The sequence below is a fragment of the Entelurus aequoreus genome, linkage group LG14 (assembly GCF_033978785.1).
Source record: "Entelurus aequoreus isolate RoL-2023_Sb linkage group LG14, RoL_Eaeq_v1.1, whole genome shotgun sequence".
NCBI classification, from domain to species: domain Eukaryota; kingdom Metazoa; phylum Chordata; class Actinopteri; order Syngnathiformes; family Syngnathidae; genus Entelurus; species Entelurus aequoreus.
In genome coordinates, this window is record NC_084744.1 from 40,792,166 (window position 1) to 40,817,902 (window position 25,737).

At 37.9% G+C, this 25,737-nt stretch overlaps 1 pseudogene; it reads left to right on the forward strand.

Annotated features, from left to right (window-relative positions):
• The window catches only part of LOC133664898 (rap guanine nucleotide exchange factor 4-like), a 134,154-nt pseudogene that overhangs the window by 7,602 nt on the left and 100,815 nt on the right, over window positions 1-25,737 (forward strand).

Consider the following 25,737-nt stretch of genomic DNA (forward strand, 5'->3'; position numbering starts at 1 on the left):
ACTTTTAAGAAGAACCAAATGTTGAAACCGTGAGTCAGGATGGTGTGTGGAAAAGCTAAATGCCTGTGTCAGTCTCCCAGATAATAAGCATATTAGAGCAACATTATGAAACAAAGTTCTGTTAAAAGGTGACCTTTAAACTGGTTTTGACATTGACTGGTGATTCCTACTGGCTATCCAAAATGACATTTTCAGTAAAGAAGACTGGTGATGTTCTATTAAAAACAAAACCCTTGGACTTTGAAATTTCATGGGTTGTATGATCATTCAAACCAAATGGTTTGAGAATTTATTTGATTAAATGTAAAACTACAATGAGGTGAATCCTGACAGCATTATCTGTAATAAGTGGAAAAGCAGCCTGCCCAGCCGCCTTATAGTCCTTATAGTTGTTCAGCCAATCCTTTTAAGTTATGGTTCGGTAGTTAACATGAGCGCCGATTGCATCATACCTTAATAGCTGTTCAGCAAACCCTTTTAAGTTACGGTTCGGTAGTTAACATGAGCGGCGATTGCGTCATGCCTTAATAGCAGTACAGCCAACCCTTTTAAGTTACAGTTTGGTAGTTAACATGTGCGGCGATTGTATCATACCATAATATCAGTTCAGCCAACCCTTTTAAGTCACGGTTTAGTAGTTAACATGAGCTGTGATTGCATCATATTTTTTTGGGAAAAAAAACCACTTGAATGGTCTGAATTGTTTAAATGCTGAAATGGTTTGAATGTTACAATTCTTTAAATGTTGAAATGGTTTGAATGTTGACATTGTTTAAATGCTGAAATGGTTTGAATGTTGACATTGTTTAAATGTTGAATAGGTTTGAATGTTGTAATTGTTTAAATGCTGAAATGGTTTGAATGTTAAACTTGTTTAAATGCTGAAATGGTTTGAATGTTGATATTGTTTAAATGTTGAAATTGTTTTAATGTTGACATTGTTTAAATGCTGAAATGGTTTGAATGTTGACATTGTTTAAATGCTGAAATGGTTTGAATGTTAAAATTGTTTAAATGTTGAAATGGTTTGAATGTTGACATTGTTTAAATGCTGAAATGGTTTGAATGTTAAAATTGTTTAAATGCTAAAATGATTTGAATGTTACAATTGTTTAAATGTTGAAATGGTTTGAATGTTGACATTGTTTAAATACTGAAATGGTTTGAATGTTGACATTGTTTAAATGCTGAAGTGGTTTGAATGTTAAAATTGTTTAAATGTTGAAATGGTTTGAATGTTGACATTGTTTAAATGCTGAAGTAGTTTGAATGTTAAAATTGTTTAAATGTTGAAATGGTTTGGATGTTGACATTGTTTAAATGCTGAAATGGTTTGAATGTTACAATTGTTTAAATGCTGAAATGGTTTGAATGTTGACATTGTTTAAATGTTGAATAAGTTTGAATGTTGTAATTGTTTAAATGCTGAAATGGTTTGAATGTTAAAATTGTTTAAATGCTGAAATGGTTTGAATGTTGATATTGTTTAAATGTTGAAATGGTTTGAATGTTGACATTGTTTAAATGCTGAAATGGTTTGAATGTTGACATTGTTTAAATGCTGAAATGGTTTGAATGTTGACATTGTTTAAATGCTGAAATGGTTTGAATGTTGACATTGTTTAAATGCTAAAATGATTTGAATGTTACAATTGTTTGAATGTTGAAATGGTTTGAATGTTGACATTGTTTAAATGCTGAAATGGTTTGAATGTTAAAATTGTTTAAATGCTAAAATGATTTGAATGTTACAATTGTTTAAATGCTGAAATGGTTTGAATGTTACAGTTCTTTAAATGTTGAAATGGTTTGAATGTTGACATTGTTTAAATGCTGAAATGGTTTGAATGTTGACATTGTTTAAATGTTGAATAGGTTTGAATGTTGTAATTGTTTAAATGCTGAAATGGTTTGAATGTTGACATTGTTTAAATGTTGAATAGGTTTGAATGTTGTAATTGTTTAAATGCTGAAATGGTTTGAATGTTAAACTTGTTTAAATGCTGAAATGGTTTGAATGTTGATATTGTTTAAATGTTGAAATGGTTTTAATGTTGACATTGTTTAAATGCTGAAATGGTTTGAATGTTGACATTGTTTAAATGTTGAATAGGTTTGAATGTTGATATTGTTTAAATATTGAAATGGTTTGAATGTTGACATTGTTTAAATGCTGAAATGGTTTGAATGTTAAACTTGTTTAAATGCTGAAATGGTTTGAATGTTGACATTGTTTAAATGTTGAATAGGTTTGAATGTTAAACTTGTTTAAATGCTGAAATGGTTTGAATGTTGACATTGTTTAAATGTTGAATAGGTTTGAATGTTGTAATTGTTTAAATGCTGAAATGGTTTGAATGTTGACATTGTTTAAATGTTGAATAGGTTTGAATGTTGTAATTGTTTAAATGCTGAAATTGTTTGAATGTTAAACTTGTTTAAATGCTGAAATGGTTTGAATGTTGATATTGTTTAAATGTTGAAATGGTTTTAATGTTGACATTGTTTAAATGCTGAAATGGTTTGAATGTTGACATTGTTTAAATGTTGAATAGGTTTGAATGTTGATATTGTTTAAGTATTGAAATGGTTTGAATGTTGACATTGTTTTAATGCTGAAATGGATTGAGTGTTAAACTTGTTTAAATGCTGAAATGGTTTGAATGTTGATATTGTTTAAATGTTGAAATTGTTTTAATGTTGACATTGTTTAAATGCTGAAATGGTTTGAATGTTGACATTGTTTAAATGATGAAATGGTTTGAATGTTGACATTGTTTAAATGTTGAAATGGTTTGAATGTTGACATTGTTTAAATGCTGAAGTGGTTTGAATGTTAAAATTGTTTAAATGTTGAAATGGTTTGGATGTTGACATTGTTTAAATGCTGAAATAGTTTGAATGTTAAAATTGTTTAAATGCTGAAATGGTTTGAATGTTAAAATTGTTTAAATGTTGAAATGGTTTGAATGTTATAATTGTTGAAATGTTGAAATGGTTTGAATGTTATAATTGTTTAAATGTTGAAATGGTTTGAATGTTGACATTGTTTAAATGCTGAAATGGTTTGAATGTTGACATTGTTTAAATGTTGAATAGGTTTGAATGTTGTAATTGTTTAAATGCTGAAATGGTTTGAATGTTGACATTGTTTAAATGTTGAATAGGTTTGAATGTTGTAATTGTTTAAATGCTGAAATGGTTTGAATGTTAAACTTGTTTAAATGCTGAAATGGTTTGAATGTTGATATTGTTTAAATGTTGAAATGGTTTTAATGTTGACATTGTTTAAATGCTGAAATGGTTTGAATGTTGACATTGTTTAAATGTTGAATAGGTTTGAATGTTGATATTGTTTAAATATTGAAATGGTTTGAATGTTGACATTATTTAAATGCTGAAATGGTTTGAATGTTAAACTTGTTTAAATGCTGAAATGGTTTGAATGTTGATATTGTTTAAATGTTGAAATTGTTTTAATGTTGACATTGTTTAAATGCTGAAATGGTTTGAATGTTGACATTATTTAAATGCTGAAATGGTTTGAATGTTAAAATTGTTTAAATGTTTAAATGGTTTGAATGTTGACATTGTTTGAATGCTGAAATGGTTTGAATGTTAAAATTGTTTAAATGCTAAAATGATTTGAATGTTACAATTGTTTAAATGTTGAAATGGTTTGAATGTTGACATTGTTTAAATACTGAAATGGTTTGAATGTTGACATTATTTAAATGCTGAAGTGGTTTGAATGTTAAAATTGTTTAAATGTTGAAATGGTTTGAATGTTGACATTGTTTAAATGATGAAATGGTTTGAATGTTGACATTGTTTAAATGCTGAAATGGTTTGAATGTTGTTATTGTTTAAATGTTTAAATGGTTTGAATGTTGACATTGTTTAAATGCTGAAGTAGTTTGAATGTTAAAATTGTTTAAATGTTGAAATGGTTTGGATGTTGACATTGTTTAAATGTTGAATAGGTTTGAATGTTGTAATTGTTTAAATGCTGAAATGGTTTGAATGTTAAAATTGTTTAAATGCTGAAATGGTTTGAATGTTGATATTGTTTAAATGCTGAAATGGTTTGAATGTTGACATTGTTTAAATGCTGAAATGGTTTGAATGTTGACATTGTTTAAATGCTGTAATGGTTTGAATGTTGACATTGTTTAAATGTTAAAATGATTTGAATCTTACAATTGTTTAAATGTTGAAATGGTTTGAATGTTGACATTGTTTAAATGCTGAAATAGTTTGAATGTTAAAATTGTTTAAATGCTAAAATGATTTGAATGTTACAATTGTTTAAATGTTGAAATGGTTTAAATGTTGACATTGTTTAAATGTTGAATAGGTTTGAATGTTGTAATTGTTTAAATGCTGAAATGGTTTGAATGTTAAAATTGTTTAAATGCTGAAATGGTTTGAATGTTGATATTGTTTAAATGCTGAAATGGTTTGAATGTTGACATTGTTTAAATGCTGAAATGGTTTGAATGTTGACATTGTTTAAATGCTGTAATGGTTTGAATGTTGACATTGTTTGAATGTTAAAATGATTTGAATCTTACAATTGTTTAAATGTTGAAATGGTTTGAATGTTGACATTGTTTAGATGCTGGAATAGTTTGAATGTTAAAATTGTTTAAATGCTAAAATGATTTGAATGTTACAATTGTTTAAATGTTGAAATGGTTTGAATGTTGACATTCTTTAAATGCTGAAGTGGTTTGAATGTTAAAATTGTTTAAATATTGAAATTGTTTGGATGTTGACATTGTTTAAATGCTGAAATAGTTTGAATGTTAAAATTGTTTAAATGCTGAAATGGTTTGAATGTTAAAATTGTTTAAATGTTGAAATGGTTTGAATGTTACAATTGTTTAAACGATGAAATGGTTTGAATGTTGACATTGTTTAAATGTTGAAATGGTTTGAATGTTAACATTGTTTAAATGCTGAAGTGGTTTGAATGTTAAAATTCTTTAAATATTGAAATGGTTTGGATGTTGACATTGTTTAAATGTTGAAATGGTTTGAATGTTAAAATTGTTTAAATGTTGAAATGGTTTGAATGTTGACATTGTTTAAATGCTGAAATGGTTTGAATGTTACAATTGTTCAAATGTTGAAATGGTTTGAATGTTGACATTGTTTAAATGCTGAAATGGTTTGAATGTTGACATTGTTTAAATGTTGAAATGGTTTAATGTTGACATTGTTTAAATGCTGAAGTGGTTTGAATGTTAAAATTGTTTAAATGTTGAAATGGTTTGGACTTTGACATTGTTTAAATGCTGAAATTGTTTGAATGTTAAAATGGTTTAAATGTTGAAATGGTTTGAATGTTACAATTGTTTAAATGATGAAATGGTTTGAATGTTGACCGTGTTTAAATGTTGAAATGGTTTGAATGTTGACATTGTTTAAATGTTGAAATGGTTTGAATGTTGACATTGTTTAAATGTTGAATAGGTTTGAATGTTGTAATTGTTTAAATGCTGAAATGGTTTGAATGTTAAAATTGTTTAAATGCTGAAATGGTTTGAATGTTGATATTGTTTAAATGTTGAAATGGTTTGAATGTTGACATTTTTTAAATGCTGAAATGGTTTGAATGTTGACATTGTTTGAATGCTGAAATGGTTTGAATGTTGACATTTTTTAAATGCTGAAATGGTTTGGATGTTGACATTGTTTAAATTTTGAAATGGTTTGAATGTTGACATTGTTTGAATGCTAAAATGATTTGAATGTTACAATTGTTTAAATGTTGAAATGGTTTGAATTTTAAAATTGTTTAAATGCTGAAATGGTTTGAATGTTAAAATTGTTTAAATGCTAAAATTATTTGAATGTTACAATTGTTTAAATGTTGAAATGGTTTGAATGTTTACATTGTTTAAATGCTGAAATGGTTTGAATGTTGACATTGTTTAGATGTTGAAATGATTTGAATGTTACAATTGTTTAAATGTTGAAATGGTTTGAATGTATACATTGTTTAAATGCTGAAATGGTTTGAATGTTAAAATTATTTAAATGCTAAAATGATTTGAATGTTACAATTGTTTAAATGTTGAAATGGTTTGAATGTTGACATTGTTTAAATGCTGAAATGGTTTGAATGTTGACATTGTTTAGATGTTGAAATGGTTTGAATGTGGACATTGTTTAAATGCTGAAGTGGTTTGAATGTTAAAATTGTTTAAATATTGAAATGGTTTGGATGTTGACATTGTTTAAATGCTGAAATGGTTTGAATGTTAAAATTGTTTAAATGTTTAAATGGTTTGAATGTTGACATTGTTTAAATGCTGAAATGGTTTGAATGTTAAAATTGTTTAAATGCTAAAATGATTTGAATGGTACAATTGTTTAAATGTTGAAATGGTTTGAATGTTGACATTGTTTAAATGCTGAAATGGTTTGAATGTTGACATTGTTTAAATGCTGAAGTGGTTTGAATGTTAAAATTGTTTAAATGATGAAATGGTTTGAATGTTGACATTGTTTAAATGCTGAAATGGTTTGAATGTTGACATTGTTTAAATGTTGAAATGGTTTGAATGTTGACATTGTTTGAATGCTGAAGTGGTTTGAATGTTAAAATTGTTTTAATGTTGAAATGGTTTGGATGTTGAAATTGTCTAAATGCTGAAATGGTTTGAATGTTAAAATTGTTTAAATGTTGAAATGGTTTGAATGTTACAATTGTTTAAATGATGAAATGGTTTGAATGTTGACATTGTTTAAATGCTGAAATGGTTTGAATGTTAAAATTCTTTAAATGATGAAATGGTTTGAATGTTGACATTGTTTAAATGCTGAAATGGTTTGAATGTTAAAATTCTTTAAATGCTGAAATGGTTTGAATGTTGACATTGTTTAAATGTTGAATAGGTTTGAATGTTGTAATTGTTTAAAAGCTGAAATGGTTTGAATGTTAAAATTGTTTAAATGCTGAAATGGTTTGAATGTTGATATTGTTTAAATGTTGAAATGGTTTGAATGTTGACATTGTTTAAATGCTGAAATGGTTTGAATGTTGACATTGTTTAAATGCTAAAATGACTTGAATGTTACAATTGTTTAAATGTTGAAATGGTTTGAATGTTGACATTGTTTAAATGCTGAAATGGTTTGAATGTTAAAATTGTTTAAATGCTAAAATGATTTGAATGTTACAATTGTTTAAATGTTGAAATGGTTTGAATGTTGACATTGTTTAAAGGCTGAAATGGTTTGAATGTTGACATTGTTTAGATGTTGAAATGGTTTGAATGTTGACATTGTTTAAATGCTGAAGTGGTTTGAATGTTAAAATTGTTTAAATATTGAAATGGTTTGGATGTTGACATTGTTTAAATGCTGAAATGGTTTGAATGTTAAAATTGTTTAAATGCTGAAATGGTTTGAATGTTAAAATTGTTTAAATGTTGAAATGGTTTGAATGTTGCAATTGTTTAAACGATGAAATGGTTTGAATGTTGACATTGTTTAAATGTTGAAATGGTTTGAATGTTGACATTGTTTAAATGCTGAAGTTTTTTGAATGTTAAAATTTTTTAAATGCTGAAATGGTTTGAATGTTAAAATTGTTTAAATGTTGAAATGGTTTGAATGTTACAATTGTTTAAACGATGAAATGGTTTGAATGTTGACATTGTTTAAATGTTGAAATGATTTGAATGTTGACATTGTTTAAATGCTGAAGTGGTTTGAATGTTAAAATTGTTTAAATGTTGAAATGGTTTGGATGTTGACATTGTTTAAATGCTGAAATGGTTTGAATGTTAAAATTGTTTAAATGTTGAAATGGTTTGAATGTTGACATTGTTTAAATGCTGAAATGGTTTGAATGTTACAATTGTTCAAATGTTGAAATGGTTTGAATGTTGACATTGTTTAAATGCTGAAATGGTTTGAATGTTGACATTGTTTAGATGTTGAAATGGTTTGAATGTTGACATTGTTTAAATGCTGAAGTGGTTTGAATGTTAAAATTGTTTAAATATTGAAATGGTTTGGATGTTGACATTGTTTAAATGCTGAAATGGTTTGAATGTTAAAATTGTTTAAACATTGAAATGGTTTGAATGTTGACATTGTTTAAATGTTGAAATGGTTTGGATGTTGACATTGTTTAAATGCTGAAATGGTTTGAATGTTAAAATTGTTTAAATGCTGAAATGGTTTGAATGTTAAAATTGTTTAAATGTTGAAATGGTTTGAATGTTACAATTGTTTAAACGATGAAATGGTTTGAATGTTGACATTGTTTATATGTTGAAATGGTTTGAATGTTGACATTGTTTAAATGCTGAAGTGGTTTGAATGTTAAAATTGTTTAAATGTTGAAATGGTTTGGATGTTGACATTGTTTAAATGCTGAAATGGTTTGAATGTTAAAATTGTTTAAATGTTGAAATGGTTTGGATGTTGACATTGTTTAAATGCTGAAATGGTTTGAATGTTAAAATTGTTTAAATGTTGAAATGGTTTGAATGTTAAAATTGTTTAAATGTTGAAATGGTTTGGATGTTGACATTGTTTAAATGCTGAAATGGTTTGAATGTTGAAAAGCTGACGCTAAACCGAAATACCAGTGAAATGTATAAATAGTTTGAAAGTTAAAGTAGAATGTTAAAATGGTTTGAGAGGTGAAAAGCAGAAGCTGTACTGAAATGTAGTATGAATCTTGGTATAGTTAGGAGAGTTAACATTAAATCAATCAGAATTTTACTTGGCAAAATTATGACAAAAGTCATAATTTTACTCCAAAATTGTTTTATTTTATTTTACAAGAACAACAAAACAATTCACAATAGTAGGATAAAAGTCAGAAATTTATGACAAATGTCACCATTTTGCATTAAAAAGTAATAAGTTTACTAAAAAAACGTAATAATTTTATGAGAAAAAATTGCAATATTACAGAGACAGAAAGAATATGAGAAATTGTTCCCAATTTTATAGGAAAAAATACAGAAATATTTATTCATTTATTTTTAATAAATTTTGGTCAAAGGGGGCACATTTAAATTTCCTACACACACTTATTATTACATATGTTGGCCAGAGGGGGAGCACTTCAAATTTTTTACACACTCGTTATTACATATGTTGACCAGAGGGGGAGCACTTTTAAAAGCAACACACAGTCAATTTGAAAAATCCCCCCTTTTTGGGACCAGCAGGGGTGCAAATGTGACATTCTCTGTTAGATGCAATGTTATTGGGACCATGATTTATGTCATCACTTGTTCACACCTCCTCATATGGAAGATACTTTTCTTTCTTCATGTCTCAAGAATGGTAGAAATACAAGAACACACACACACACTGCAGAGTCTGAGGTCTGAAAGAGACTCGACTCCTGCACACACCAGTGGAATTTACCATTTCACAAAGAAATAAGACAGTTTGAAGAGTTATGTTATTCTGGTAGAAAACACTTCATGGTCACAACGTTGTTCAGTCAGCAAACATCGTGAAGTCGTCAGTGCAGACCGCTCCTTAAAGGCAACATGGTGGACATTCAAGGAGATTCCAAGCTCTGAGACTGCGTTCAGGATTTGCCACACGGGACTTACTCATCAGTACAGTACAAGTCTTACGAGTCCCTCCGCCTTAAAAGACAAATGAAAGATTCGCCTACTGAAGTATTTCTCATAATCAAAGCTCCATTTTCTACTGCTCATCAAAAAAATGAACTTTCTTTAACGCCCGGCCCACCTCCAAGTCAGACTGGGAATAACAGGAAGTGTATTTTCACTGCAGTGCAAACACAGCTGCATAGCGTTGAAGAGAATTCACCAATGAACATGTAAGGAAGATCAGCTGACATAGAAAGATATGATTGACATGTACAAACCCTGTTTCCATATGAGTTGGGAAATTGTGTTAGATGTAAATATAAACGGAATACAATGACTTGCAAATCCTTTTCAACCCATATTCAATTGAATGCACTACAAAGACAAGATATTTGATGTTCAAACTCATAAACTTTGTTTTTTTTTTGCAAATAATAATTAACTTAGAATTTCATGGCTGCAACACGTGCCAAAGTAGTTGGGAAAGGGCATGTTCACCACTGTGTTACACGGCCTTTCCTTTTAACAACACTCAGTAAACGTTTGGGAACTGAGGAGACACATTTTTTAAGCTTCTCAGGTGGAATTCTTTCCCATTCTTGCTTGATGTACAGCTGAAGTTGTTCTCCGTTGTGGTATTTTAGGCTTCATAATGTGCCACACATTTTCAATGGGAGACAGGTCTGGACTACAGGCAGGCCAGTCTAGTACCCGCACTCTTTACTATGAAGCCACGTTGATGTAACATGTGGCTTGGCATTGTCTTGCTGAAATAAGCAGGGGCGTCCATGGTAACGTTGCTTGGATGGCAACATATGTTGCTCCAAAACCTGTATGTACATTTCAGCATTAATGGCGCCTTCACAAATGTGTAAGTTACCCATGTCTTGGGCACTAATACACCCCCATACCATCACAGATGCTGGCTTTTACACTTTGCGCCTATAACAATCCGGATGGCTCTTTTCCTCTTTGGTCCGGAGGACACGACGTCCACAGTTTCCAAAAACAATTTGAAATGTGGACTCGTCAGACCACAGAACACTTTTCCACTTTGTATCAGTCCATCTTAGATGAGCTCAGGCCCAGCGAAGCCGACTGCGTTTCTGGGTGTTGTTGATAAACGGTTTTCGCCTTGCATAGGAGAGTTTTAACTTGCACTTACAGATGTAGCGACCAACTGTAGTTACTGACAGTGGGTTTCTGAAGTGTTCCTGAGCTCTTGTGTTGATATCCTTTACACACTGATGTCACTTGTTGATGCAGTACAGCCTGAGGGATCGAAGGTCACGGGCTTAGCTGCTTACGTGCAGTGATTTCTCCAGATTCTCTGAACCCTTTGATGATATTACGGACCGTAGATGGTGAAATCCCTAAATTCCTTGCAATAGCTGGTTGAGAAAGGTTTTTCTTAAACTGTTCAACAATTTGCTCACACATTTGTTGACAAAGTGGTGACCCTCGCCCCATCCTTGTTTGTGAATGACTGAGCATTTCATGGAATCTACTTTTATACCCAATCATGGCACCCACCTGTTCCCAATTTGCCTGTTCACCTGTGGGATGTTCCAAATAAGTGTTGGATGAGCATTCCTCAACTTTAATCAGTATTTATTGCCACCTTTCCCAACTTCTTTGTCACGTGTTGCTGGCATCAAATTCCAAAGTTAATGATTATTTAAAAAAAAAAAAAAGTTTATCAGTTTGAACATCAAATATGTTGTCTTTGTAGCATATTCAACTGAATATGGGTTGAAAATGATTTGCAAATCATTGTATTCCGTTTATATTTACATCTAACACAATTTTCCAACTCTTATGGAAACGGGGTTTGTAAATCTATGACATCAGGGATTCTCAAACTGTGGTACGCCTACCCCGAGTGGTACGCGGGCTCCATCAAGTGCAGGGGTGTCCAGACTTTTTGACTTGGGGGCGCATTGGGCTAAAAAAGTGTGGTCGAGGTGCATGTAAAGTAACATATCCTATATGTATGCATAATATATTAATTTGATGGATATATAATTATATAAATGCATATTAAGAGTATGTGAAAGTTCGACTTCGACCTTGTTTATTTCCGTGACGACCTCCTTTAAGTTTTGTAATCAATCAGAAATATCAAACAGCTAAAATGCGCCAAACATGGAGAAGTGTGGAGAGTGTTTTGCATTTTGCCATCATGCTTTGTATTAAATTTAAATAGGTGTCATTTTGAATTTTTTATGATGCATGGACGTTTTTTATAATGGCCACAAATGTCAGTGAACAGGTTGTGTTGTGTGACCATGTCTGTGGACATTTTGGGTTGGTTGGATTATTATTATTATTTTTTTTGCTTCATGACTGGGGAAGGTTGTTTGCATTGGGTCGTATAAGTCAATGCTGCGCATACCTCCATTCGGAGTATAATTAAAGGTCATTGCCCTGAATAATTCACGTCGTCCGCTAGATGACTAGACTATTAAAATGAATAAGTTTCCTTATTAAATAAATTGCCACATTGAAGACGTCGGTGGGCCACACTTGGTCCGCAAGCTGTAGTTTGGACACCCCTGATCTAGTAGTACACCAAATAATCACTTCATTTAAAGGCCTACTGAAACTCACTACTACCGACCACGCAGTCTGATAGTTTATATATCAATGATGAAATCTTAACATTGCAACACATGCCAATACGGCCGGTTGCAATTTTAAATTTCCCGCCACACTTCCGGTTGAAAACGTCTAGATATGATGACGTATGCGCGTGACAGAATCAGTTGATACGGAAGTATTGGTACCTCATTGAATACAATACAAAAAAGCTCTGTTTACATTTCAAAATTCCACAGTATTCTGGACATCTGTGTTGGTGAATCTTTTGCAATTTGTTTAATGAACAATGGAGACTGCAAAGAAGAAAGTTGTAGGTGGGATTGGTGTATTAGCGGCTGGCTGCAGCAACACAACCAGGAAGACAGAGATGGATAGCAGACGCGCTAGCCGCCGAACTCACCTTAACTTCCTCCGTCTCGCCGACCGCATCTGTGATCGGGTGAAGTCTTTTGTCGCACCGTCGATCGCTGGAACGCAGGTGAGCACCGGTGTTGATGAGCAGATGAGGGCTGGCTGGCGTAGGTGGATAGCTAATGTTTTTAGCATAGCTCTGTGAGGTCTGGTTGCTAAGTTAGCTTCAATGGCGTCGTTAGCAACAGCATTGGGGACGGCGTGGCGAAGTTGGTAGAGTGGCCGTGTCAGCAATCGGAGGGTTGCTGGTTACTGGGGTTCAATCCCCACCTTCTACCATCCTAGTCACGTCCGTTGTGTCCTTGGGCAAGACACTTCACCCTTGCTCCTGATGGGTTCTGGTTAGCGCCTTGCATGGCAGCTCCCGCCATCAGTGTGTGAATGTGTGTGTGAATGGGTGAATGTGGAAATACTGTCAGAGCGCTTTGAGTACCTTGAAGGTAGAAAAGCGCTATACAAGTACAACCCATTTATCATTATCATTTATCATTGTTAACCTTCGCCAGGCTGGTAGGCATTAACCGTGTATTTACATGTCCATGGTTTAATAGTATTGTTGATCTTCTGTCTATCCTTCCAGTCAGGGATTTATTTATGTTGTTTCTATATGCAGTTAAGCACGATGCTATCACGTTAGCTCCGTAGCTAAAGTGTTTCGTCGATGTATTGTCGTGGAGATAAAAGTCACTGTGAATGTCCATTTCGCGTTCTCGACTCTCATTTTCAAGAGGATATAGTATCCGAGGTGGTTTAAAATACAAATCCGTGATCCACAATAGAAAAAGGAGAGAGTGTGGAATCCAATGAGTCAGCTTGTACCTAAGTTACGGTCAGAGCGAAAAAAGATATGTCTTGCACTGCATTCTAGTCCTTCACTCTAACGTTCCTCATCCACAAATCTTTCATCCTCGCTCAAATTAATGGGGTAATCCTCGCTTTCTCGGTCCGAATCGCTCTAGCTGCATTGAAAACAATAGGAAAATGTGAGGAGCCTTTCAATTGACTACGTCACGCTACTTCCGGTAGGGGCAAGGCTTTTTTTTATCAGATACCAAAAGTTGTGATCTTTATCGTCATTGTTCTCTACTAAATCCTTTCAGCAAAAATATGGCAATATCGTGAAATGATCAAGTATGACACATAGAATGGATCTGCTATCCCCGTTTAAATAAAAAAAAATCATTTCAGTAGGCCTTTAAGTACAGCGTTTTATTTTCCTATATTCAAACACAGTGTTCAAACTGTGTGTAATGTTACCGTGGCCAAAAAGATTAAATATACCGTATTTTCCGGACTATAGAGCGCACTGGTATATGAGTAGCACCCTCTACATTTTAGAGGGAACATTTTTTTCCCCACATATTAGCCACACCGGACTGTAAGTCGCAGTTGTGAAATGAGTTATTTACAGATTGATTGTACAGATATGGTATTGTTTCTGCTGGGCAAGTATGCCTGACGCGCCATCCTTGGGTCAGCTGCAGGGTCATCAGCCGGGGACCACCACTCATTGGAGTTTCGCTCTCTTTAACCCCGGAATGCCTCCTGGTGGCGGAGCGGTGGCAGGGACGTCTCCCTGCCACCCCCTGCAGCTGACCCATCTTATTGCCTCGACCCCCAGTACTTATCCCTCATCCTCAGCCACAACCAGAAGCTTCCTTTTTCTGCTTCCTCAGCAAGGGCCTTGATTTCCCTTTGGAGCTTAGCCCCAGTCGTTCCCACATCTCGGAGCAGCCTTAAAGTTGATGTACCGACGAAGCCCCGACAGCCTACTTCCACAGGGTAGATGGTAGTGGACCAGCCTGCCTCTCTGCACTCAGCAGCCAGATCTGCATATTTGGCTGCTTTGCGCTCGTAGGCTGCCTGGATTCCCTCCTCCCAGGGGATGGTGAGCTCGATCAGCATGGCAGACTTGGTAACAGCAGACCACAGCACGATGTCTGGGTGGAGTGAAGTGGTGGTGATCTCACGGGGGAACTGGAGCTGTTTGCCGATATCAGCCCTCATACTCCAGTCCCTTGCCAGAGAGAGGACACTGCGGGTGCCTCGTTGGCTGGTGTCTCCTTTGCCTTCCCCTGGCCTCACAAACATGACAGGAAGTTGCTTGGCCATGGGCTGGCTGTTGGCCTCCTGTCTACTGCTCTCCAGGACTTCGGCCAGTTTCATCAGGACTTGGTCATGCCGCCATCTGTAGCGACCCTGTGTCAGCGCGATCTTGCAGCCTGATAGCAAGTGCTGCAGGCTAGCGTTGGGAGCACCACACAGGGGACAGCTCTCCTCCTGGCCGAACCACTGATGGAGGTTTCTAGGGCATGGCAAGGTGTCATAGGTTGCCCTAAGAAGGAAGCTGAGCCTGGCTTGTGGCATCTTCCATAGGTCGGCCCAGCTGATGGGTCTACTGATGGTACCTTCCCAAGTGGTCCATCTTCCTTGGCGACCTTGAGACACGGCCTTGATGGTATATTGCTCCTGGTTCGCCCTTGAGACCTCCTCCACAACCATGGCTCTGCGTTCCCTCTTTGTGGCCTTGGACCAGAGGCGTGGAGAATCTCCCCAGCCAAGCCCCGCTCTCCCTACTTGCACCCTGCCAACTATTTCCTGGTGTTGGAGCCTGCCAATGGCCTTGGCGACCTCTGGCCCTGCTTGCCACTTCCGGCCTGTTCGGGTGGGTACACGTGCATTCCTCACTGTAGGATCTGAGGATTCTTCCAGCTCAAGAACCAATCTGGCCTTCTCCTGCTTATAGCCCAGGGTGATGGACTGGATCGGCAGATGCAGCGAAGTTGCCCCAAATAAGCCAGTGTCGGAGAAGCAACACGGTAGGCCCAGCCACTTTCGGATGTAGGAGTTGGCTAGTCTGTCCAATCCGTTGGCTGTTGAGGATGGAATCTCGCACATCTTCAGTGGCCACATAACCCTTTGGTACAGTGTGAAGTTGTAGCACCACAACTTGTACTTTCCGGGGAGCTGGCTCTTGTTGATACTCGCTAGGCCTTCTGAGAGTTGTTTCCGTGCTGCCTTGTCTGACAGGTCCGCATTGTACTGCCTCCCCAGGCTTTGGATGGACTGGTTGACCAGTAGAGGGATTTGCTCACCTCCCGCAACAAAGATGGTTTTGTCGTTCCTGGTGCCTTTGCGCAAGGAGAGGCTTCGTGACTTGGAGGGTTTTATCTTCATCCGTGCCCATGTCACTAGCTCATCGAGCCTCTTCAGGCACCTTCTCGTGCATGGGGCTGTTTGCAGGACCACAGTGACATCGTCCATGTAGCTCCGGAGTGGTGGAAGCCTCTGCCCTGTCTGCAGCCTCATTCCTCCTACAGTCTGACGGGCTCCGCGGAGGATGATTTCAAAAGCTGCGACAAAGAGGACTGGGGCGATGGAACACCCCATGGCGATGCCTACTTCCAGACGCTGCCATCCTGTTGTAAAATCCTGGAGGCTGAAACACATCTGGAAGTCCCTGAAGTAGCTGGTTACCAGGTTGATGATGGAAACAGGGACGTGGAAGAACTCCAATGCAAACTGGATAAGTTTGTGAGGGACAGAACCATAAGCATTTGCAAGGTCAAGCCACACCACGTGGAGGTCGCTCTTCTCCTGCTTGGCCCTCTGGATCTGTGCCCAAATCATTGAAGAATGCTCCACGCATCCTGGAAAACCTGGTACTCCTGCTTTCTGGCAGCTGGTGTCAATATAGCCATTCCCTGTGAGGTAAGAGGTTAGTCTCTTGGCCATGACTGCAAAGAAGATCTTTCCCTCGACATTCAACAGGGCAATGCTCCTGAATTGACTGATGTTATGGGACTCCTGTTCCTTCGGAATAAACACGCCACAGCTCTCTGCCACTCCGACGGAATGAGTAGATTCTTCCATGCTGTGCTCATTAGCTTCCACAAGCATTTCAGCACTTGGGGGCAGTTCTTGAATAGCTTGTAGGGGATTCCGTTAGGCCCAGGAGCTGATGCTGACCTCGCTTTCTTGACGACTGCTCTTACCTCGCTCAGCCGAGGAGGGAAGCTGTCAAACTGCGTGGTTGGGGGAGGTGGAGGAGGGACGTATCCTGGTGAACCTAACGGATCGTTCCTCTTCGAGTCGCTGTATTGGCCCCTGATGTACTGCTCAAGCTCCTCCTTGGTGGCTTCCAGTTTCCCGCTTCTTTTCTCCTCCAGAAGCTGACGGGCGTGCTTGAAGGGATTCCTCATGAAGCTAGCTCTTTCTTTCTCCTTTCTTTTCCTGCGTCTGCGAATACGTTCTGCTCTTCGCATGCTTCCTAGCTTCTGTCTCACCTCGTCCCATAACACCTTCAGGCTTTCTTTCTCCTCTGCCGATGCTTTCCTCCATCTCCTGCGAAGCTGGTGCCGATCTTGCACCAAGGCATCAATCTCGGCCTCCCTCCTGCCCTTTCTTGGGGGGAGATTGTGCTGCTTCTTGGTGAGGCTACCGAATCTAGCTTTGCACTCCTCGTACAGGATGTCCCGATGAAGGTTGAGTTTCTTGTCCACTTTACCACGTAGCGAGTGCTCCAGCAGTAGACTGAGGTCTGAGTCCAGTTTCTGCCATGTCTTCACATCACTTGCTCTAGGCCACTTGATGGTGCACTTTCTTCCTGGTTCCCTCTTTTCTGTTTGCTGGGTGACTGGGGGGCTGGCAGGTCTATCTTCAGCATGCTCACATGCCAGGGGGGTACTGCTCCGCTCAGGGGGTTCTTCCTCTACCATTCGCATATCAACAATGTTTGGACCCTCGGCTCTGTGGTTCTCTCCCCGGCTGGGGGTCCTGCTTGTCTTATCTGCCGGAGCAGTGCAAGGATGTTGTATGCCTTTCTTCTCACTCTCCTTTTTCTTCCTCCCCTGATGAATCCGTAAGCCCCTGTATGTGGTCACTTTCCCCCATCCACACCTGCACAATCGGAAGGTCTTCATCTCGTTGTCGATGTCCGTTCCAGTCGTTTCCGAGTAGTCAGTCCTGTTAGGCCCATCTTCCACCCCGCCTCTCAGAGGGCCTTCGGGTTGTTTTTTCTTATTCGTTTTCGTAGTTAGTGGTTGGGTGTGTCCTGGCTAAGAGACTAGTGGGTTGGGTACACAGAAAGATTCTGCAAATGTTTCTTTACATACCTTAATTGTTTCCAAACGGTGCCTGTAACACGGCAGTAAAACAGCTGATCAAACAAAACAGAAGTCATCGTCATGGACCCACTAGCCGCGGAAGCTAGCTCTCCAATCAGCTTAACAGACTCAATAACTCCACAGTGACGTTTTGGTGAGTTTACTGAGGAATTTGTTTAACTGAAACAATACAAAAAAATGCCACTGTAAGTTATTAATTACATACACTCGTAAACGTCTTTGCATATTAGCTAATGCTAGCGACGCTAGCTTCATTACATTACAATAGCACGTAAAAACATGCATGAAAACCCTCCTACACACATTACACATGGGACGCTTTAGTAAGTATGAATTGTTTTAGTTTAATTGTAAAATTTACAAACGCTGCTTGGAGTGATGAATGAAGGATCCATACAAGTAGAACTGCTATGGACGGCACTTCTACTTACGGTTGAAAGCACTAAATCGAAGGACACTGCAGCACCGGCAGCACGCGAATTAGTTCAAAAGCACGATCACACATTTTCAGTGTGTTTGCTTGTTTTTTTTTTTTAATGATTTGCATTATGGGAAGAAAAAGCCCAAAATTATCCGCACCGTTTTATAAGCCCATCCATCCATTTTCTACCGCTTGTCCCGTTCGGGATCGCGGGGGTGCTGGAGCCTATCTCAGCTGCATTCGGGCGGGAGGCGGGGTACACCCTGGACAAGTCGCTACCTCATCACAGGGCCAACACCGATAGACAACATTCACACTCACATTCACACACTAGGGTTAATTCAGTGTTGCCAATCAACATATCCCCAGGTGCATGTCTTTGGAGGTGGGAGGGGCCTATCCCCAGGTGCATGTCTTTGGAGGTGGGAGGAAGCCGGAGTACCCAGAGGGAACCCACGCAGTCACGGGGAGAACATGCAAACTCCACACAGAAAGATCCTGAGCCGTGGGGTTCAAATTGTAGGGAAAACGTAGCGGCTTATAGTCCGGAATTTACGGTGCTTGTTAAATAAAACCACTGCCTTGTTGTTAATTAATATTAAGGCCTACATTGCTACTTTACATTAATGGTTTTTTTCTGAGGTGGTAAAAAGGTTTAAGAACCACTGAGTTAGTTTAAAAAAAAGGCTGAATAAGAAAAAAATATGATCGCAGTTGGACCCAGGAACTATTGTTGTCATTATTTCTCTTGGGAACATTGCTTTGTGTTTTGCATTGTATGCTGCCCCCCAGTGGCCAAACTAAGTAATGACGGCAGCTCACCCTACAACGGAGCTAAAGAAAAAGGTAGTAGTAATCAGTCGTCGTTCAGTGCATGAATGAAGCGTAGTCCTTTACTCTGTATAGACCAGTGGTTCTTAACCTGGGTTCGATCAAACCCTAGGGGTTCGGTGAGTCGGCCTCAGGGGTTCGGCGGAGCGTCCGCCACGGAGGTAAAGACACATTCGACTTATCGTGTAAATAAAAACTTCTCCCTATCGGCGTATTATGGATACCCCCAAACAATGTTCCCTCTAATTTTCCATCTGATTTGCAGGTTGTTTGATTGATCGATTAAAACTTTTACTAGCAGATTGCAAAGGAAGAAAATACATTATATGAAACAGTACAGTTTACACTGTACAGTACATATTCCGTACAATTGACCACTAAATGGTAACACCCGAATAAGTTTTTCAACTTGTTTAAGTCGGGGTCCACGTTAATCAATTCATGGTAATGTGTGTAAAGTGTGTAATTTGTTGTGAGTTCATGCACTGTGTTGGTTTTGTTCTTTGAACAAGGTGATGTTCATGCACGGTTCATTTTGTGCACCGGTAAAAAAACATAATTTTTTATTGAATTTGAAAAAAAACAACATTTTATTTTTCACTAAAGAAGGGTTCGGTGAATGCGCATATGAAACTGGTGGGGTTCGGTACCTCCAACAAGGTTAAGAACCACTGCTTTAGATATTCTAATAACACAGTATAACGCCGATAATCGCTAACTGGCAGCGTGTGTCGCTAATCGCTAGCTGGTAACTAGTGCCGCTAATCCCTTACTATCTTCATTGCTTACATGAACATTATAAAGTCTTATCAACTAAAATTGTGGAAGACCTCGGCGCTAGCTTAACTCTACATCTGAGCCTGGTTGAGAGATTTGATTTTGGACTAAGGATTTTGACTACTTTGCAACTAGATGAAGGGTCGGCAACCCACGGCTCTTCCACCTCCTTGAGATTTTTTTTTCAACATGGCATGGAGGAAAAGCACATCTTCAAAAGTAGCAGTAGAGTGGAAAAACAAGTTGCCTCTGTATTGAAGCCGTTATCATATTTAGCTGATTTATGACACCAGAAGACTTCCAAAGTTTGCGAATAAATCGAAATGAACAAAATAGCATCAATCTCACAGAGATTCCCGAGCCATTTCGAGAGTTAATGAGGAAGCCAGTCGCATGATCGCGTGGCGAACCGTTAGAAACCACAGATCCCTTCCTCATCAACAACAATGCTAATCAAGCAGACTTTGAGACCCAACAACGATTACTTTGGGAAAAATTATGATTCAGAACCTTATCATTTTGAGCCCGAACACAAAGAGGATGAGTAATAAGTTTTAGAAGCTGAGTGCTATACGGATGTAGCTTTATTGTAACACTATAGCATCAGCAACATGGCTAGGTGCTAAACATACAAACTAACCATAATGAACCATAATAATACAAACACTAATATTTCCACTATTGCTGGGATTCTGACCGACAAGATGCCCACATAATCCCGTTTAAATGAAGATTCAACACGACGGGTTGAAAAAAGAAGCATCAACTAGCGTCTTTTTATGTCTTTTTCGGGGATGTGAACGTGGAGCAGCCTGTCGGTCCGTGGCCACATTTGTCTACTAGCAGGTGAGAGATGCATGAATTATATTTTAGAATTTACTTTTAGCGAGTTAGAGACGAAGCAGAAGCAGCTGCCGTCTCAGTGTGTCAACAATAGCAACGTAAGATAGCATTAGCTTACTGATATCAATGTGTCGCTAAAATAGGCCATCTCTGTTAGCACTTATAATAACAATATCACTCATATTTGGTTAAATTTCAGGTCACGACATGTAAATGGAGTATTGTTAGCGCTTTCTGGATGTTTTTAGAGAGTTTAATGGGCACAACAGAGGAGCCTTACCATGAATTGATTAGCGTGGACCCCGACCTAAACAAGTTGAAGAACTTTTTCGATTGTTACCATTTAGTGGTCAATTGTACGGAATATGAACTGTACTGTGCAATCTACTAATAAAAGTTTCAATCAATCAAGCAATCAAAGCCTCGATCTGTTGACTCAATTGTTAGCTATTTATTTACGATTTCGAACATACAAAAAAAGCCAAGCATATGTGTCTTGTCTTACATGAGGATTGTGAATAATAAACAGCACATCTCTTTCCAATTTTTGCATATTTCCAGTATGACTGATCTAATAATATGGTCAGAATGCATTGACGTAGAATCTATGGAAATTGCCGACGATATTCGGAGCGGAATATTCAAAACGGCCGACTGAATTTGGCCTTTTGTGATGTTTGGACGGTATTTTCACATACTCTGCGACTTGTAAATATAATTGGATATGGTTTAATGAATACAATGACACACAAATATGCAAATAAAATCAACTTGTTTTTCCACTCTACTGTTACTTTTAAAAGAGATAGAAACTATAATGTTCCAAACTGTCTGAGGCCGTGAATGTGTACAGGATGAGTCCTGACTGGTGATTGGGTGAGCCCCAAGAAAGAAACACCTCAGAAGAAAACACAGTTTGATTCTGTGTGGTCAGACTCCTTTGCCTGATTATATATTTTTTGAAGTTTATAAACGGCTCCAGACTATTTCTCTTTATTGGAAGATGGGGCAAAACGGTTCTTTGCGTAGTAAATGTTGCAGACCCCTGAGCTAGACGGTGCTAGTAAAGTATAGGGGCGGGAAATCTAGAGGAGACCGGAACAGAACCCTGCTGTTTAGCACAGGTTACATTTAGTTCTGATCCAGGGCTCCTCACCACAGTGTCTGCTGGGATTAAAGAGCACTTACGTCGTCTGGAGCTGTGAGCTGAGGGGAGCGAGCGCACATGTCAACAAAAACAACAACTCTTGGACACATTGTGTTTATCAGTGATGCACCAAATTTTTGTGCAGGCAAAAAATTTGATCGAACAAGTTTTATCATCGACAAAACTGGATGTTGTGTTGACGTTTTTGCAAAAAAATCAGTTTTTTTGTTTTTCTTTCCCAGTTCTGATTTTTCCCCGGATTTTACTGTCCATTAAAAAACTAAATCCTCTCCCGTTGCTGCGATCAGGTCCGCTGGTCCATAGTTTTTAGAATAGTTTCTATTTACACTATATCAGAGTTCCTCACTCACCAAATATTGAATCCACTCCCTCGCAGACATGTTGGTTAAAGCTTAGTGGTTAGCAACACGCTGGTGATGCAAGGGACGTAGGTTCGACTCCCTTCTAGGCCATGGATTATTTATTTATTTCTATTGATTTAAAGTTAAGTTAAATTTAAAGTGCCAATGATTGTCACACACACACACACACCAGGTGTGACGAAATGATTCTCTGCTTTTGACCCATCATCCTTGATCACCCCTTGGGAGGTGAGGGGAGCAGTGAGTAGCAGCAGTGAGTAGCAGCGGTGGCCGCGCTCGGGAATCATTTTGGTTATTTAACCCCCAATTCCAAGCCTTGATGCTGAGTGCCAAGCAGGGAGGTAATGGGTCCCATATTTATAGTCTTTGGTATGACTCGGCCAGGGTTTGAACTCACAACCTACCGATCTCAGGGCCGACACTATAACCACTAGACCACTGAGTAGGGTGATTTGTAATTAAAATGAAAATCTTTTTTTTTTTCACAAATGGTAAATATTTGGTAACCTACTCAGTGGCCTAGTGGTTAGAGTGTCAGCCCTGAGATCGTAGGTCGTGAGTTCAAACCCCGAGTCATACCAAAGACTATAAAAATGGGACTCATTACCTTCCTGCTTGGCACTCAGCATCAAGGGTTGGAATTTGGGGTTAAATCACCAAAAATGATTCCCGGGCGCGGTCACTGCTGCTGCTCTCTGCTCCCCTCACCTCCAAGGGGGTGATCAAGGGTGATGGGTCAAATGCAGAAAATAATTTCGCCACAATGTGGTACTTTAACTTTTTTAACTTTTATTATATGCAACAATTTAGTACTTCTCCGTCTGCCTTATGCACTTTACCTACTATTGTCACTTTGCTCCTGATCTGCTCTGATCTTAGGTCAGCGATGGAACCTCGCTTTTGGCTACAATTTGGCACCTTTACATTTGATATGTTTAATAATGTGCATTGTCCCATGTAACAAAGATGTAACAAATATAGCAAATGGCGACTTCCTATTAGGAGTTTTATAATACATCTATGAACAAGCTTATTGGTGTGTCTGGTGGGACTGGCCAAAGTTAAGTAGGAGAAAATGCGGTCGGTTATAAAGTATAAAGTAGATCAATGCTACCACGGCCCGGTGGTTGGGGACCCCTGGTCTATACCACACAGCAGATACTTCACGCACGTAAAATTACTTCTACATTGTTTTCTTTTGATCTCCAGACCGTCAGCGCGCTCAGGAGAAGATGTGGACACAGTCCTGGCACATCTACGAGACGTGAAGCTCTTTGAGAAGTTTCACCCACATTTCCTGCAGCAGATCTGCCTGTGTTGCTTCTATGAAAGCTTGGAGAAAGGCATCACAAGTAGGTTCACACTCTCAAACATTTGTCTTCGTAACATTAATAGGGTCGCTTGTTTTTGTTGTTGTTTCTTTCTAGTATATCGCCAGGGAGACATTGGCACCAACTGGTATGCTGTCCTCTCTGGTTCACTGGATGTTAAAGTGTCAGAGACGTCCAGATATCAGGTACAGTACCATTTCTAATGCTAACTAAAATACTGTAGTTTAGTGTATTTTCAACTAGTTTTGCATCACCTATTGTAAACTCTCAAATGGTACGTATAAGGAATAATTTAGCATGTGTGTCTGGTGTAGGATGCTGTTACCATTTGCACACTGGGGGCCGGCACAGTATTTGGGGAGTCGATCCTGTATGACACCCCCCGACATGCGACCATCGTCACGCGGGAGTTCAGTGAGCTGCTACGCATTGAACAGAAGGCCTTCAGGACTTTGTGGGAGGTGAGAGACGGTATACTTGTTGGTCTACTTGTTTTTTTGACAGTAAAACATAGCTTTGAATTATTGTAGCTGTCTGATTGTGCTGCACGGTAGCCGAGTGGGAGGGGTGAGCATGTTGACCATAAAGTCAAGAGATTGAATGTGGAAAATCATGTTCGGTTAATTTGAGACTCTAAATCAGGGATACTCAACAAAACATTTTTGGGCAGGGCACATTTTAGAACGCTAAGGACCAGGCGGCCAGACTTCTCCCTTCGCTATAGTCTTATTTTGTATTTTTCAGAGAACCAGTGCCCCATACATAATAAACCAGGCCTGGGCAATTATTATAACTCGGGGGGTCAAATTTAGAGAACAAAATGTGTCTGGGGGCCGGTATATCTGATTTTTAGGAACTCTAATACAAAACCTCACAATAACGTCTGATTGAATGCTAAAAACGTTATGACAGACCGCATGAAAAAACGGAATGGAATTCTAAATTTTTTTACTGAATGAGAATGTACATGAAAATAAAGAATGTGGGATTTACAATATTAACTATTAAGGATAAAACACTGAATATTGACAACATATGAACGTCACACCCCCTCTCCACCCACATATTTTACAATGAAGCGAAACGCAACAAAAATACAACAAAAACAGCAAAATATGAACGCGAAGGGTAAAAATAAACCCCACCTATAATCTGATATATGTGATATATCACTAAGCTTTACAACTTTGTTGTAAAAATCTCCTTCCACGTCTGTCCCTGACACCCACATTTCAGGCTCTGGAAACACTCTGTGGAAACGCTCTCCACCCACACTGCTTGGTGCCTCGTCTGAGCTGCTGTGACTTACATTACCATAGTAACTAATTAGATGACCATAGTAACTAATTAGATGACCATAGTAACTCATTAGATGACCATAGTAACTCATTAGATCAGCGGTTCTCAACTTTTTTTCAGTGCTGTATCCCCTGTGAATTTTTTTTAAATTCAAGTACCCCCTACTCCAGTGGTTCTTAACCTTGTTTAAGATAACGAACACCACCAGTTTCATATGCGCATTCACCGAACGCTTCTTTAGTGAAAAATGAAATGTTTTTTTTTCAAATTCAAGACAAAGTTATGTTTTTTTTACTGGTGCACCAAATGAACCGTGCATGAACATCACCTTGTTCAAAGAACAAAACCAACACAGTGCATAAACTCACAACAAATTACACACCTGCAAATCAGTCTGACTTCTGCTGTTGCTGTATCCACAATTCGCCGATAGGGAGAAGTTTTTATTTACACAATGAGTCGGGTGTGTCTTGACCTCCGCGGCGGAGGCTTCGTCGAACCCCTGAGGCCGACTCACCGAACCCCTAGGGTTCGATCGAACCCAGGTTAAGAACCAATGCCCTAATCAGAGCAAAGCATTTTTGGTTGAAAAAAATAGATAAAGAAGTAAAATACAGCACTATGTCATCAGTTTCTGATTTATTAAATTGTATAACAGTGCAAAATATTGCTCATTTGTAGTGGTCTTTCTTGAACTGTTTGGAAAAAAAGATAGGTTTTTATTTATATTTATAAAGGATTTTTGAATTGTTGCTATTTTTAGAATATTTAAAAAAATCTCACGTACACCTTGGCATACCTTCAAGTACCCCCATTTGAGAACCACTGCATTAGATGACCATAGTAACTCATTAGATGACCATAGTAACTCATTAGATGACCATAGTAACTAATTAGATGACCACAGTAACTAATTAGATGACCATAGTAACTAATTAGATGACTATAGTAACTAGTATATCATG